Source organism: Schistocerca serialis, chromosome 1 (assembly GCF_023864345.2).
Source record: "Schistocerca serialis cubense isolate TAMUIC-IGC-003099 chromosome 1, iqSchSeri2.2, whole genome shotgun sequence".
In the NCBI taxonomy this organism is placed as follows: domain Eukaryota; kingdom Metazoa; phylum Arthropoda; class Insecta; order Orthoptera; family Acrididae; genus Schistocerca; species Schistocerca serialis.
The window spans coordinates 61,535,092-61,548,437 of record NC_064638.1 but is presented as its reverse complement, the minus strand read 5'-3'; the positions used below and the strand labels follow the sequence as shown (position 1 = coordinate 61,548,437).

General features: G+C 40.0%; 1 long non-coding RNA gene across 1 annotated transcript; it reads right to left on the bottom strand.

Annotated features, from left to right (window-relative positions):
* Positions 1-963: 963 nt before the first annotated feature.
* Positions 964-1,497, bottom strand: LOC126456950 (uncharacterized). Its single transcript, XR_007585416.1, has 3 exons — positions 1,417-1,497; positions 1,226-1,296; positions 964-1,081 (listed from the first exon to the last, which is right to left on the bottom strand). It is a non-coding gene; the product is annotated as an uncharacterized LOC126456950 (long non-coding RNA).
* Positions 1,498-13,346: the final 11,849 nt, after the last annotated feature.

The window sequence follows — 13,346 nt, the reverse complement described above, 5'->3', positions numbered from 1 at the left end:
CAGTGAATGACATATTAATTTTTCACGGAACATTTGTTATTGTAGGTACCACTGATTTGGTATGACACCTGACGAACCGACCGACGTCATCTGTGAAGCGATCTTTTACTTTGAGAAATAGATTAGACGCACATCTCTCAACACGAAAAGCATCTACCAGTAGTCAAGGCCACACACACACTCTACACACACGCAAAAAAAAAAAAAAAAAAAAAAAAAAAAAAACGCGAGGAATCGGACATTTTCTCTCTCTTACTATTTTGAATATTTATTGAGTAGCGAAAACGCCTGGTCTTGCCTACTGATGTAATGAATGTTGTGTCTAACCTATCTTAATTTCAGATGACATCACAAAAAAAAACATCGATAATATCCCGGCAAAACCGCTAAAGAGGATGTAAATATCTGCAATTCATGTAATCATATGTGACACAATGTAATAACCTATAGCGATGTAATGATGATGTAAACATGTTTATGTGCAACTGTATTATGTTTATGCTAAGAAAATATGTGACGTGTGTATGTATAATTACTTATTTTCTTTTTAACTGATGTATCATGTAAAAATTTGTACAAAACGAGTGCCAAAAAGACATTGCATAGTGAACCTCTGTTCACGGACATTAACGAACATTACTAACTCTGCAACTACGCAGAAACCTATGTGAAGGAAACGGTTAATGCCATTCATTATGCATTGTACCTATGTAAACGCGATGAACGATTTCCTCGATTAATAACTACGAACATTTAGGTGAGCTATATTCAGCAAAAAACTGAAAATGTGAAGTCCATAATTCGTGCATCGTCTAGTGACATTACTACAGTACCTAACTTCAAGATGTTAACTGGATTAAATGGACACATAGTGCCTGACCAGAAAACAACACGACGGGTGGAAGAATTTTGGTTGGAACTTCAGGGAATGAAATGTTCTCGGAATGTGACGGACACTCTTACCTGGACTGTCCAAGGATCGACGCCAGCTATGTGCCGTCCGAGGTTCTGCAACCAAGCTTCCACGGAATGTAAAAAACGAACTGCACGTGGACCAATTACTCGACGGGTCACGTCTGATCTGTAATAAGCAATGCTTTTACTTACAACGAACTGCATCACAACGACTATAATGGAAATGGAAAATGGACACGCTTATGTATTAATCACGTTGTTATACAACGATGTTACTGTGATCAAAAAACTTTACCACGACGATACTAACCTGTAAAAAATTATTGTGCAGCAGATGAATATGAACTGTAATAACGACACGATGTGTATAGGTCAACGCACCTGAAAAATACGGACATTTTCCTTTGAAGTTTTTCAAAACAATACTATGTAACTAAGAACATTCAACAATCTAAGTTGTATTGTGTTATAACGAATACTGTAAATTTAAAACTAAGTTACCTGTCATAGAATGTAGTCTTCATATGTAATCTTGGTTGAAAATTTTCTTTGTGCAACCACTGAGAAACGCGCGCACACGGACAATATGAACTGCAATACTGTGCCGCGTGATCTAACTGTACGACATAACGGCAGTCACACAGACGCTTCTGCGCATGCGCGCACTCTATCTGCCAACATAAGAACTTTTACGGCGCACCCGCGTCATTCAAAGTCTGTATATAATGTGTATAATGTAGGTCATGTAAATAGTTGTAGATAACTTAGATTTTCTTGTGCCTTTAGGTGAATTGCTCGCCTGCAGGTGTGTCCTTTCGCCTCGCAATTCAGGGGGCAATATAAAGGCACATTTGCATGCCGAGCGTGAGTTTCCTCGGAAACGCGAGATATTAATTAAATAAAGCCTATGGCACACAACTGCAGCGCTGTGTCGCTGATAAAACAAAAGCACAATTACGTTACTCGTATGTTTGATTAAGAAAGGGGAGCTCTGGATGAAGTGGTGCGAGAAGCACGTATTTTAGTTTACTGTCTGGCACACCGCCATATTTCATGTTATAGAAAATTACTGCGAGTTGCAACCATACTAGGCACTCGATTCTGAAAAGAATTTATATTTATAAAAGTAAGTAGGATTATGAACTGTAGGCTTATTCATTGAATATATCTGATTTAACTAACTGTGTAATTTTTTGTTTAGTAGACAATCACCTCTGTACGACGTTTTGGCATGGCTGGCAAATTATTGTAATATTGAGATTTAGATTATGAGTCCGCACCTACCGCAGCAGTCTTTGGAAACGATTTAATTACGAAGTCCGATTATTTCAGTTTTATTTCACGGTAACTACGAGTAACATTGCCTTTACGAAAAAGCCATTGTCAAGCGTCTGATACCGAATAATTAAAACCTGACGACTCATAGGAGAGACAATCATACAGATAAAATAATTAATATTTTATTTTATTTTATTTTATTTATTTTATAAGTGTATTCTTTTGGGGTGCGAGTATCTTCTTTCCGATGCACTATTCCTTCTTACAGCATCCCTCGCTCCCTCACATTAACGAATTAACAGGGAAATAGCGTCGCCATGAAATACTATGGGTTCTATGACTTCTCCTTCTAAATCGAGTAACGTTTCAATGGAAACGGCAGGATTTTCCTTTGGGATACGACTATCTCCTTTCCGATGCAGTATTCCTTCTTTACTGCATCCCTTAATACATCAAATTGACGGCTTAACACAGAGATTGCGGGTCTATGGAATACAACGGGTTCTATGACATCTCCTTTTAAATCGAGTAACGTTTCTATGGAAACGACTGGATTTTCATTTGGAATACAAGTATCTCCTTTCCGATGCAATATTCCCCCTTTACTGCATCGCTCGCTCCCTCACATTGACGAATCAACACAGATATCGCGTCGGTATGAAATACTATAGGTTCTATGACGTGTCCTTCTAAATCGACTAACGTTTCTATGGAAACGACAGGATTTTCTTTTGGGAGACGTGTACCTCCTTCCGATGCACTATTCCTTCTTTACTGCATTACTCGCTCCCTCGAATTTGACGAATTTTCACAGAAATTGCGTGGCTATGAAATACAATGGGTTCTATGACATCTCCTTCTATATCCAGTGACGTTTCTATGGAAACGAAAGGATTTTCTTTGTGGGATACGACTATCTCCTTTCCGATGCACTATTCCTTCTTTACTTCATCCCTCGCTCAATCACATTGGCGAATTAACACAGAAATTGCGTCGCTTTGAAATACTATGGGTTCTATGACTTCTCCTTCTAAATCGAGTAACGTTTCTATGGAAACGACAGGATTTTTTTTTGGGATACGACTATCTCCTTTCCGATGCACTATTCCTTCTTTATTGCATCCCTCGCTCCCACACACTGACGAATTAACACAGAAATCGCGTCGCTATGAAGTACTACGTGTTCTATGACTTCTGCTTCTAAATCGTGTAACGTTTCTGTGGAAACGACAGTATTTTCTTTTGGGATACGACAATCTCCTTTCCGATGCACTAATCCTTCTTTACTGCATCCCTCGCTCCCACACACTGACGAATTAACATAGAAATTGCTTCGCTTTGAAATACTATGGGTTCTATGACTTCTCCTTCTAAATCGAGTAACGTTTATATGGAAACGCCACGATTATATATTTTGTTACGACTATCTCCTTTAGTATGCACTATTCCTTCCTTACTGCATCCCTCGCTCCCTCACATTGACGAATTAACACAGAAACTGCGTCGCTATGAAATACTATGGGTTGTATGACTTCTCCTTCTATATCGAATAGCGTTTCTACGGAAACGAGAGGATTTTCCTTTGGGATACGTGTATCTTTTTCCGATGCGCTATTCCTTCTTTACTGCATCCCTCGGTCCCTCACATTGACGAATTAACACAGAAATAGCGTTGCTATGAAATACTATGGGTTCTATGACATCTCCCACTAATTCGAGTTACGTTTCTATGGAAACGACAGGATTTTCTTTTGGGATACGACTATCTCCTTTCCGATGCACTACTCCTTCTTTATAGCATCCCTCGCTCCATCACATTGACGTATTAACACAGAAATTGCGTCGCTTTGAAATACTATGGATTCTATGACTTCTCCTTCTAAATCGAGTAACATTTCTATGGAAACGACAGGATTTTCTTTTGGGATAAGACTATCTCCTTTCCGATGCACTTTTCCTCCTTTACTGCATCCCTCGCTCCCTCTCATTGACGAATTAACACAGAAACATCGTCGCTATGAAATACTAGTTGTTCTATGACATCTCCATCTATATCGCATAACGTTTCTATGGAAACGAGAGGATTTTCATTTGGGATACGTGTATCTTTTTCCGATGCACTTGTCCTTCTTTACTGCATCCCCCGGTCCCTCACATTCATGAATTAACACAGAAATTGCGTAGCTATGACATACTATGGGTTCTATGACATCTCCTTCTAATTGGAGTTACGTTTCTATGGAGACGACTTGATTTTCTTTTGGGTTACGACTATCTCCTTTCCGATGCACAATTCCTTCTTTACTGCATCCCTCGCTCCATCACATTGACGTATTATCACAGAAATTGCGTCGCTTTGAAATACTATGGGTTCTATGACTTCTCCTTATAAATCGAGTAACATTTCTGGGGAGACGACAGGATTTTCTTTTTTAATACGACTATCTCCTTTCCGATGCACTATTCCTCCTTTACTGCATTCCTCGCTCCCTCACACTGACGAATTAACACAGAAGTCGCGTCGCTATGAAATACTATGTGTTCTAAGACTTCTGCTCCTAAATCGACGAACGTTTCTGTGGAAACGACAGTATTTATTTTTGGGATACGACTATCCCCTTTCCGATGCACTATTCCTTCTTTATTGCATCCCTCGCTCCCTCACATTGACGAATTAACACAGAAATTGCGTCGCTATCATACACTATGGGTTCTATGACATCTCCTTCTAAATCGAGTAACGTTTCTATGGAAACGACAGTATTTTCTTGTGGGATACGACTATCTCCTTTCCGATGGACCATTCCTTCTTTACTGCATCCCTTAATATCTCAAATTGACGAATCAACACAGAAATTGCGGGGCGCTGAAATACTATCGGTTATATGACTCCTCCTTCTTAATCGAGTAACGTTTCTATGGAAACGACAGTATTTTGTTTTGGGATACGTCTGTCTACTTTCCGATGGACTATACCTTCTTTACTGCATCCCTCGCTTCCTCACATTGAAGAATAAACACAGAAATTGCGTCGCTATGAAATACTATGGGTTCGATGACATCTCCTTCTAAATAGAGTAAAGTTTCTATGGAAACGACAGGATTTTCTTTTGGGATAGGACTATCTCCTTTCCGATGCACTAAACCTTCTTTACTGCATCAATCGCTCCATCACATTGACGTATTAACACAGAAATTGCGTCGCTTTCAAATACTATAGGTTCTATGACCTCTCCTTCTAAATTGGGTAACGTTTCTATGGAAACGACTGGATTTTTATTTTTGGGATACGGCAACCTCCTTTCCGATGCACTACTTCTTCTATACTGCATCCCTCGCTCCCTCACATTGACGAATTAACACAGAAATTGCGACGCTATGAAATACTATGGGTTGTATGACCTCTCCTTCGAAATCGAGTAACGTTTCTATGGTAACGAAAGTATTTTCTTTTGGGATATGACTATCTCTTTTCCGATGCCGTATTCCTTCTTTACTGCATCCCTTAATACCTCTAATTGACGAATTAACACAGAAATTGCGGAGCAATGAAATACTATGGGTTCTAGGACTTCACATTTTAAATCGAGTAACGTTTCTATGGAAACGGAAGTATATTCTTTTAGGGTTCGAGTATCTCCATTTCGATGCACCATTCCTGCCTTACTGCATCCCTCGCACCCTCACATTGACGAATTAACACAGAAATCGCGTCGGTATGAAATATTATGGGTTCAATGACATGGCCGTCTAAATCGTGTAACGTTTCTATGGAAACGGCAGTAAAATCATTTGGGATACGAGTATCTCCTTTCCGATGCACTATTCCTTCTTTACTGCATCCCCCACTCCCTCACATTGACAACTTAACTCAGAAATTGCGGGGCTATGAAATACTATGGGATCTATGACTTCTCCTCCTATATCGAATAACGCATCTATGGAAACGACAGGATTTTCTATTGTGATACGAGTATCTCCTTCAGAAGCACTATTCCTTCTTTACTTCATCCCTCGCTCCACCACATTGACGACCTAACACAGTAATTGCGTAGCCATGAAATACAATGGGTTCTATGACATCTCCCTCTAAATCGAATAACGTTTCTATGGAAACAACAGGATTTTCTTTTGGGATACGACTGTCTCCTTTCCGATGCACTATTCCTTCTTAACTGCATCCCACGCTCCATCACATTGACGAATGAACACAGAAATTGCGTCGCTTTGAAATACTATGGGTTGTATGACTTCTCCTTCTAAATCGAGTAACGTTTCTATGGAAACGCCAGGATTTTCTTTTGGGATACGACTATCTCCTTTCCGATGCATTATTCCTTCTTTACTGCGTCCCTCGCTCCCTCACACTGACGAATTAACACAGAAATCGCGTCGCTATGAAATATTATGTATTCTATGACTTCTGCTTCTAAATCGAGTAACGTTTCTGTGGAAACGACAGTATTTTCTTTTGGGATACGACTATCTCCTTTCCGATTGAGCATTCCTTATTTACTGCATCCCTTAATATCTCAAATTGACGAATCAACATAGAAATTGAGGGGAGGTGAAATACTGTCGGTTCTATGACTCCTCCTTCTAAATCGAGTAACGTTTCTATGGAAACGAAAGTATTTTCTTTTGGGATACGACTATCTCCTTTTCGATGCACTATTTCTTCTTTACTGCATCCCTCGCGCACTCACATTGACGAATAAACACAGAAATTGCGTCGCTATGAAATACTAAGGGTTCGATGACATCTCCTTCTAAATGGAGTAAAGTTTCTATGGAAACGACAGGATTTAATTATGGGATACGATAATCTCCATTCCGATGCACTATTCCTTCTTTACTGCATCCCCCATTCCCTCACATTGACGACTCAACACAGAAATTGCGGGGCTATGATATACAATGCGTTCTATGACTTCTCCTCCTATATCGAATAACTTTTCTATGGAAACGACAGGATTTTCTTTTGGGATACGAGTATCTCCTTCCGATGCACTATTCCTTCTTTACTGCATCACTCGCTTCCTCACATTCACGAATTAACATAGAAATTGCGTAGCTATGAAATACGATGGGTTCTATGACATCTCCTTCTTAATCGAGTAACGTTTCTATGGAAACGACAAGATTTTCTTTTGGGATACGACTATCCTCTTTCCGATGCACTATTCCTTCTTTACTGCATCCCTCGCTCCATCACATTGACGAATTAACACAGAAATTGCGTCGCTTTGAAATACTATAGGTTGTATGACTTCTCCTTCTAAATCGAGTAACGTTTCTATGGAAACGCCAGGATTTTCTTTTGGGTTACAACTATCTCCATTCTGATGCACTATTCCATCTGTACTGCATCCCTCGCTCCCTCACATTGACGAATTAACACAGAAATCGCGTCGGTATGAAATACTATGGGTTCTATGACATCTATTTCTAAATCGAGTAACGTTTCCATGGAAACGACAGTATTTTCTTTTGGGATTCGAATATCTCTTTCCGATGCACTTTTCCTCCTTTACTGCATCCCTCGCTCCCTCTCATTGACGAATTAACACAGAAACATTGTCGCTATGAAATACTAGGAGTTCTATGACTTCTCCATCTATATCGATTAACGTTTCTATGGAAACGAGAGGATTTTCTTTTGGGATACGTGTATCTTTTTCCGATGCACTATTCCCTCTTTACTGCATCCCCCGGTCCCTCACATTGATGAATTAACACAGATATTGCGTAGCTATGACATACTATAGGTTCTATGACATCTCCTTCTAATTGGAGTTACGTTTCTATGGAAATCACAGGATTTTCTTTTGGGATACGACTATCTGCTTTCCGATGCACAATTCCTTCTTTACTGCATCCCTCGCTCCCTCACACTGACGAATTAACACAGAAATCGCGTCGCTATGAAATACTATGTGTTCTAAGACTTCTGCTCCTAAATCGAGTAACGTTTCTGTGGAAACGACAGTATTTATTTTTGGGATACGACTATCTCCTTTCCGATGCACTATTCCTTCTTTATTGCATCCCTCGCTCCCTCACATTGACGAATTAACACAAAAATTGCGTCGCTATCATATACTATGGGTTCTATGACATCTCCTTCTCAATCGAGTAACGTTTCTATGGAAACGACAGTATTTTCTTGTGGGATACGACTATCTCCTTTCCGATGGACCATTCCTTCTTTACTGCATCCCATAATGTCTCAAATTGACGAATCAACACAGAAATTGCGGGGCGCTGAAATACTATCGGTTATATGACTCCTCCTTCTAAATCGAGTAACGTTTCTATGGAAACGACAGTATTTTCTTTTGGGATACGACTATCTACTTTCCGATGGACTATACCTTCTTTACTGCATCCCTCGCTTCCTCACATTGACGAATAAACACAGAAATTGCGTCGCTATGAAATACTATGGGTTCGATGACATCTCCTTCTAAATAGAGTAAAGTTTCTATGGAAACGACAGGATTTTCTTTTGGGATACGACTATCTCCTTTCCGATGCACTATTCCTTCTTTACTGCATCAATCGCTCCATCACATTGACGTATTAACACAGAAATTGCGTCGCTTTGAAATACTATAGGTTCTAATAACTCTCCTTCTAAATTGGGTAACGTTTCTATGGAAACGACTGGATTTTTATTTTTGGGATACGGCAACCTCCTTTCCGATGCACTACTTCTTCTTTACTGCATCCCTCGCTCCCTCACATTGACGAATTAACACAGAAATTGCGACGCTATGAAATACTATGGGTTGTATGACCTCACCTTCGAAATCGTGTAACGTTTCTATGGTAACGAAAGTATTTTCTTTTGGGATATGACTATCTCTTTTCCGATGCCGTATTCCTTCTTTACTGCATCCCTTAATACCTCTAATTGACGAATTAACACAGAAATTGCGGAGCAATGAAATACTATGGTTTCTAGGACTTCACCTTTTAAATCGAGTAACGTTTCTATGGAAACGGCAGTATATTCTTTTAGGGTTCGAGTATCTCCATTTCGATGCACCATTCCTGCCTTACTGCATCCCTCGCACCCTCACATTGACGAATTAACACAGAAATCGCGTCGGTATGAAATATTATGGGTTCAATGACATGGCCGTCTAAATCGTGTAACGTTTCTATGGAAACGGCAGTAAAATCATTTGGGATACGAGTATCTCCTTTCCGATGCACTATTCCTTCTTTACTGCTTCCCCCACTCCCTCACATTGACAACTTAACTCAGAAATTGCGGGGCTATGAAACACTATGGGATCTATGACTTCTCCTCCTATATCGAATAACGCATCTATGGAAACGACAGGATTTTCTATTGTGATACGAGTATCTCCTTCAGAAGCACTATTCCTTCTTTACTTCATCCCTCGCTCCACCACATTGACGACCTAACACAGTAATTGCGTAGCCATGAAATAAAATGGGTTCTATGACATCTCCTTCTAAATCGAATAACGTTTCTATGGAAACAAAAGGATTTTCTTTTGGGATACGACTGTCTCCTTTCCGATGCACTATTCCTTCTTAACTGCATCCCACGCTCCATCACATTGACGAATGAACACAGAAATTGCGTCGCTTTGAAATACTATGGGTTGTATGACTTCTCCTTCTAAATCGAGTAACGTTTCTATGGAAACGCCAGGATTTTCTTTTGGGATACGACTATCTCCTTTCCGATGCCGTATTCCTTCGCTACTGCATCCCTTAATACCTCTAACTGTCGAATTAACACAGAAATTGCGGAGCAATTAAATACTATGGGTTCTATGACTTCACCTTTTAAATCGAGTAACGTTTCTATGGAAACGGCAGTATATTCTTTTAGGGTGCGAGTATTTCCTTTTCGATGTACCATTCCTTCTTTACTGCATCCCCCGCTCCCTCACATTGACGAATTAACACAGAAATCGCGTCGGTATGAAATACTATGGGTTCAATGACATGTCCTTCTAAATCGTGTAACGTATCTATGTAAACGGCAGTAAATTCTTTTGGGAAACGAGTATCTCATTTCCGATGCACTATTTCTTCATTACTGCTTCCCCCACTCCCTCACATTGACTACTTAACTCAGAAATTGCGTGGCTATGAAATACAATGGGTTCTATGACACTCGTTCTAAAACTAGTGACGTTTCAATGGAAACGACATGATTTTCATTTGGGATACGAGTATCTCCTTTCCGATGCACTATTCCTTCCTAACTGCATCCCTCGCTCCCTCACATTGACGAATCAACAGAGAAAAAGTGTCGCTATGAAATACTATTGGTTCTATGACATCTCCTTCTAAAGCGAGTAACGATCCTATGGAAACGCCAGGATTTTCTTTTGGGTTACGACTATCCCCTTTCCGATGCACTATTCCTTCTTTACTGCATCCCTCGCTCCCTCACATTGACGAATTAACACAGAAATCACGTTGCTCTGAGACTCTATGGGTTCTATGACTTCTCCTCCTAAAACAAGTAACGTTTCTGTGGAAACGACAGTATTTTCCTTTGGGATACGACTATCTCTTCTCCGATTCACTGTCCGTTTTTTACTGCACCCCTTAATACCTCAGTTGGCGAACTAACATAGAATTTGCGGGGCTATGAAATACTATGGGTTCTATGACTTCACCTTCTAAATCGAGTAACGTTTCTACGGAAACGACAGTATATTCTTTTGGGGTGCGAGTATCTCCTTTTCGATGCACTATTCCGTCTTTACTTTAAATCGACTAACGTATTTATGGAAACGGCAGGATTTTCTTTTGGGATACAACTATCTCCTTTCCGATGTAGTATTCCTTCTTTATTGCGTCCCTTAATACCTCAAATTGACGTATTAACACAGAAATTGCAAGGCTATGAAATACAACGGGTTCTATGACATCTCCTTCTAAATCGAGTAATGTTCCTTTGGAAACGCCAGGATTTTCTTTTGGGATACGACTATATCCTTTCCGATGCACTATTCCTTCTTTACTGAATCACTCGCTAACTCACATTGACGAATTAACACAGAAATCGCGTCGGCATGAGATTCTATGGGTTCCATGACTTCTTCTAAAACAAGTAACGTTTCTGTGGAAACGACAGTATTTTCCTTTGGGATACGACAATCACTTTTCCGATGGACTATTCCTTTCTTACTGCATGCCTCGCTCCCTCAAATTGACGAATTAACACACAAATTGCGTCGCTATGAAATACTATGTGTTCAATGACATCTCCTTCTAAATCGAGCAACGTTTCTACGGAAACCACAGGATTTTCATTTGGGATCGGACTATGTCCTTTCCGATGCTCCATTCCTTCTTTACTGCATCCCTCGCTCCCTCACACTGACAAATTAACACAGAAGTTGCGTCGCTATGAAATACTATGGGTTCTATGACTTCGCCTTAGAAATCGAGTAACGTTTGTGTGGAAACGAAAGGATTTTCTTTTGGGATACGACAATCTAATTTCTGATGCACTATTCCATCTCTACAGCATCCCTAGCTCCCTCTCAGTGACGAATGAACACGGAAATTGCGTCGCTATGAGATACTATGCTTTCTATGACTTCACCTTCTAAATCGAGTAACGTTTCTACGGAAACGACAGTATATTCTTTTGGGGTGCGAGTATCTCCTTTTCGATGCACTATTCCGTCTTTACTTTAAATCGACTAACGTATTTATGGAAACGGCAGGATTTTCTTTTGGGATACAACTATCTCCTTTCCGATGTAGTATTCCTTCTTTATTGCGTCCCTTAATACCTGAAATTGACGAATTAACACAGAAATTGCGAGGCTATGAAATACAACGCGTTCTATGACATCTCCTTCTAAATCGAGTAACGTTTCTATGGAAACGACAGGGTTTTCATTTGGGATACGTGTATCTCCTTTCCGACGCTCTATTCCTTCTTTACTGCATCCCTCACTCCCTCCCACTGACGAATTAACACAGAAATTGCGTCGCTATGAAATTCAATTTGTTCTATGACATCACCTTCTAAATCGAGTAACGTTTCTATGGAAACGACAGGATTTTCTTTTGGGATACGACAATCTACTTTCTGATGCACTATTCCATCTCTACTGCATCCCTCGCTCCCTCTCATTGACGAATTAACACAGAAATTGCGTCGCTATGAAATACTATGCTATCTATGACTTCTCCTTCTAAATCGAGTAACGTTTCTATGGAAACGACAGGATTTTATTTTGGGATACGACAATCTCCTTTCCGATGCACTATTCCTTCTTGGCTGCATCCCTCGCTCCCTCACATTGACGAATTAACGCAGTTATCGCGTCGCTAGGAGATACTAAGGGTTCTATGACTTCTCCTTCTAAATCGTGTAACGTATCTCTGGAAACGGCAGGATTTTCTTTTGGGAAACGGCTATCGCCTTTCCGATGCACTATTCCTACTTTACTGCATTACTCGCTCCCTCACATTGACGAATTAACACCGAAATTGCGTCGCTATGAAATACAATGGGTCCTATGACATCTCCTTCTAAATCGAGTAACGTATCTATGGAAACGACAGGATTTTCTCTTGGGATACGACTATCTCCTTTCCGATGCACTATTCCTTATTTATAGCATCCCTCGCTCCCTCGAATTGACGAATTAACAGAGAAATCGCATCGCTATTAAATACTATGGGTTCTATGACCTGTCCTTCTAAATCGAGTAACGTTTCTATGGAAACAAAAGGATTTTCTTCTGGGATACGATTATCTCCTTTCCGATGCAGTATTTCTTCTTTATTGCTTCCCTTAATTCCTCAAATTGACGAATTATCACAGAAATTGCGGGGTTATGTAATACAACGTAGTCTATGACATCTCCATCTAAATCGAGTAACGTTTCTATGGAAACGACAGTATATTCTTTTGGGGTGCGGGTATCTCCTTTTCGATGCACTATTCCTTCTTTACTGCATCTCTCGTCCCCTTACATTGACGAATAAATTGAGACATTGCGTCGCTATGAAATACTGTTGGTTCTATGACTTCTCCTTCGAAATCGAGTAACGTTTCTATGGAAACGGCAGGATTTTCTTTTGGGATACGACTATCTCCTTTCCGATGCAGTATTCCATCTTTAATGCATCCC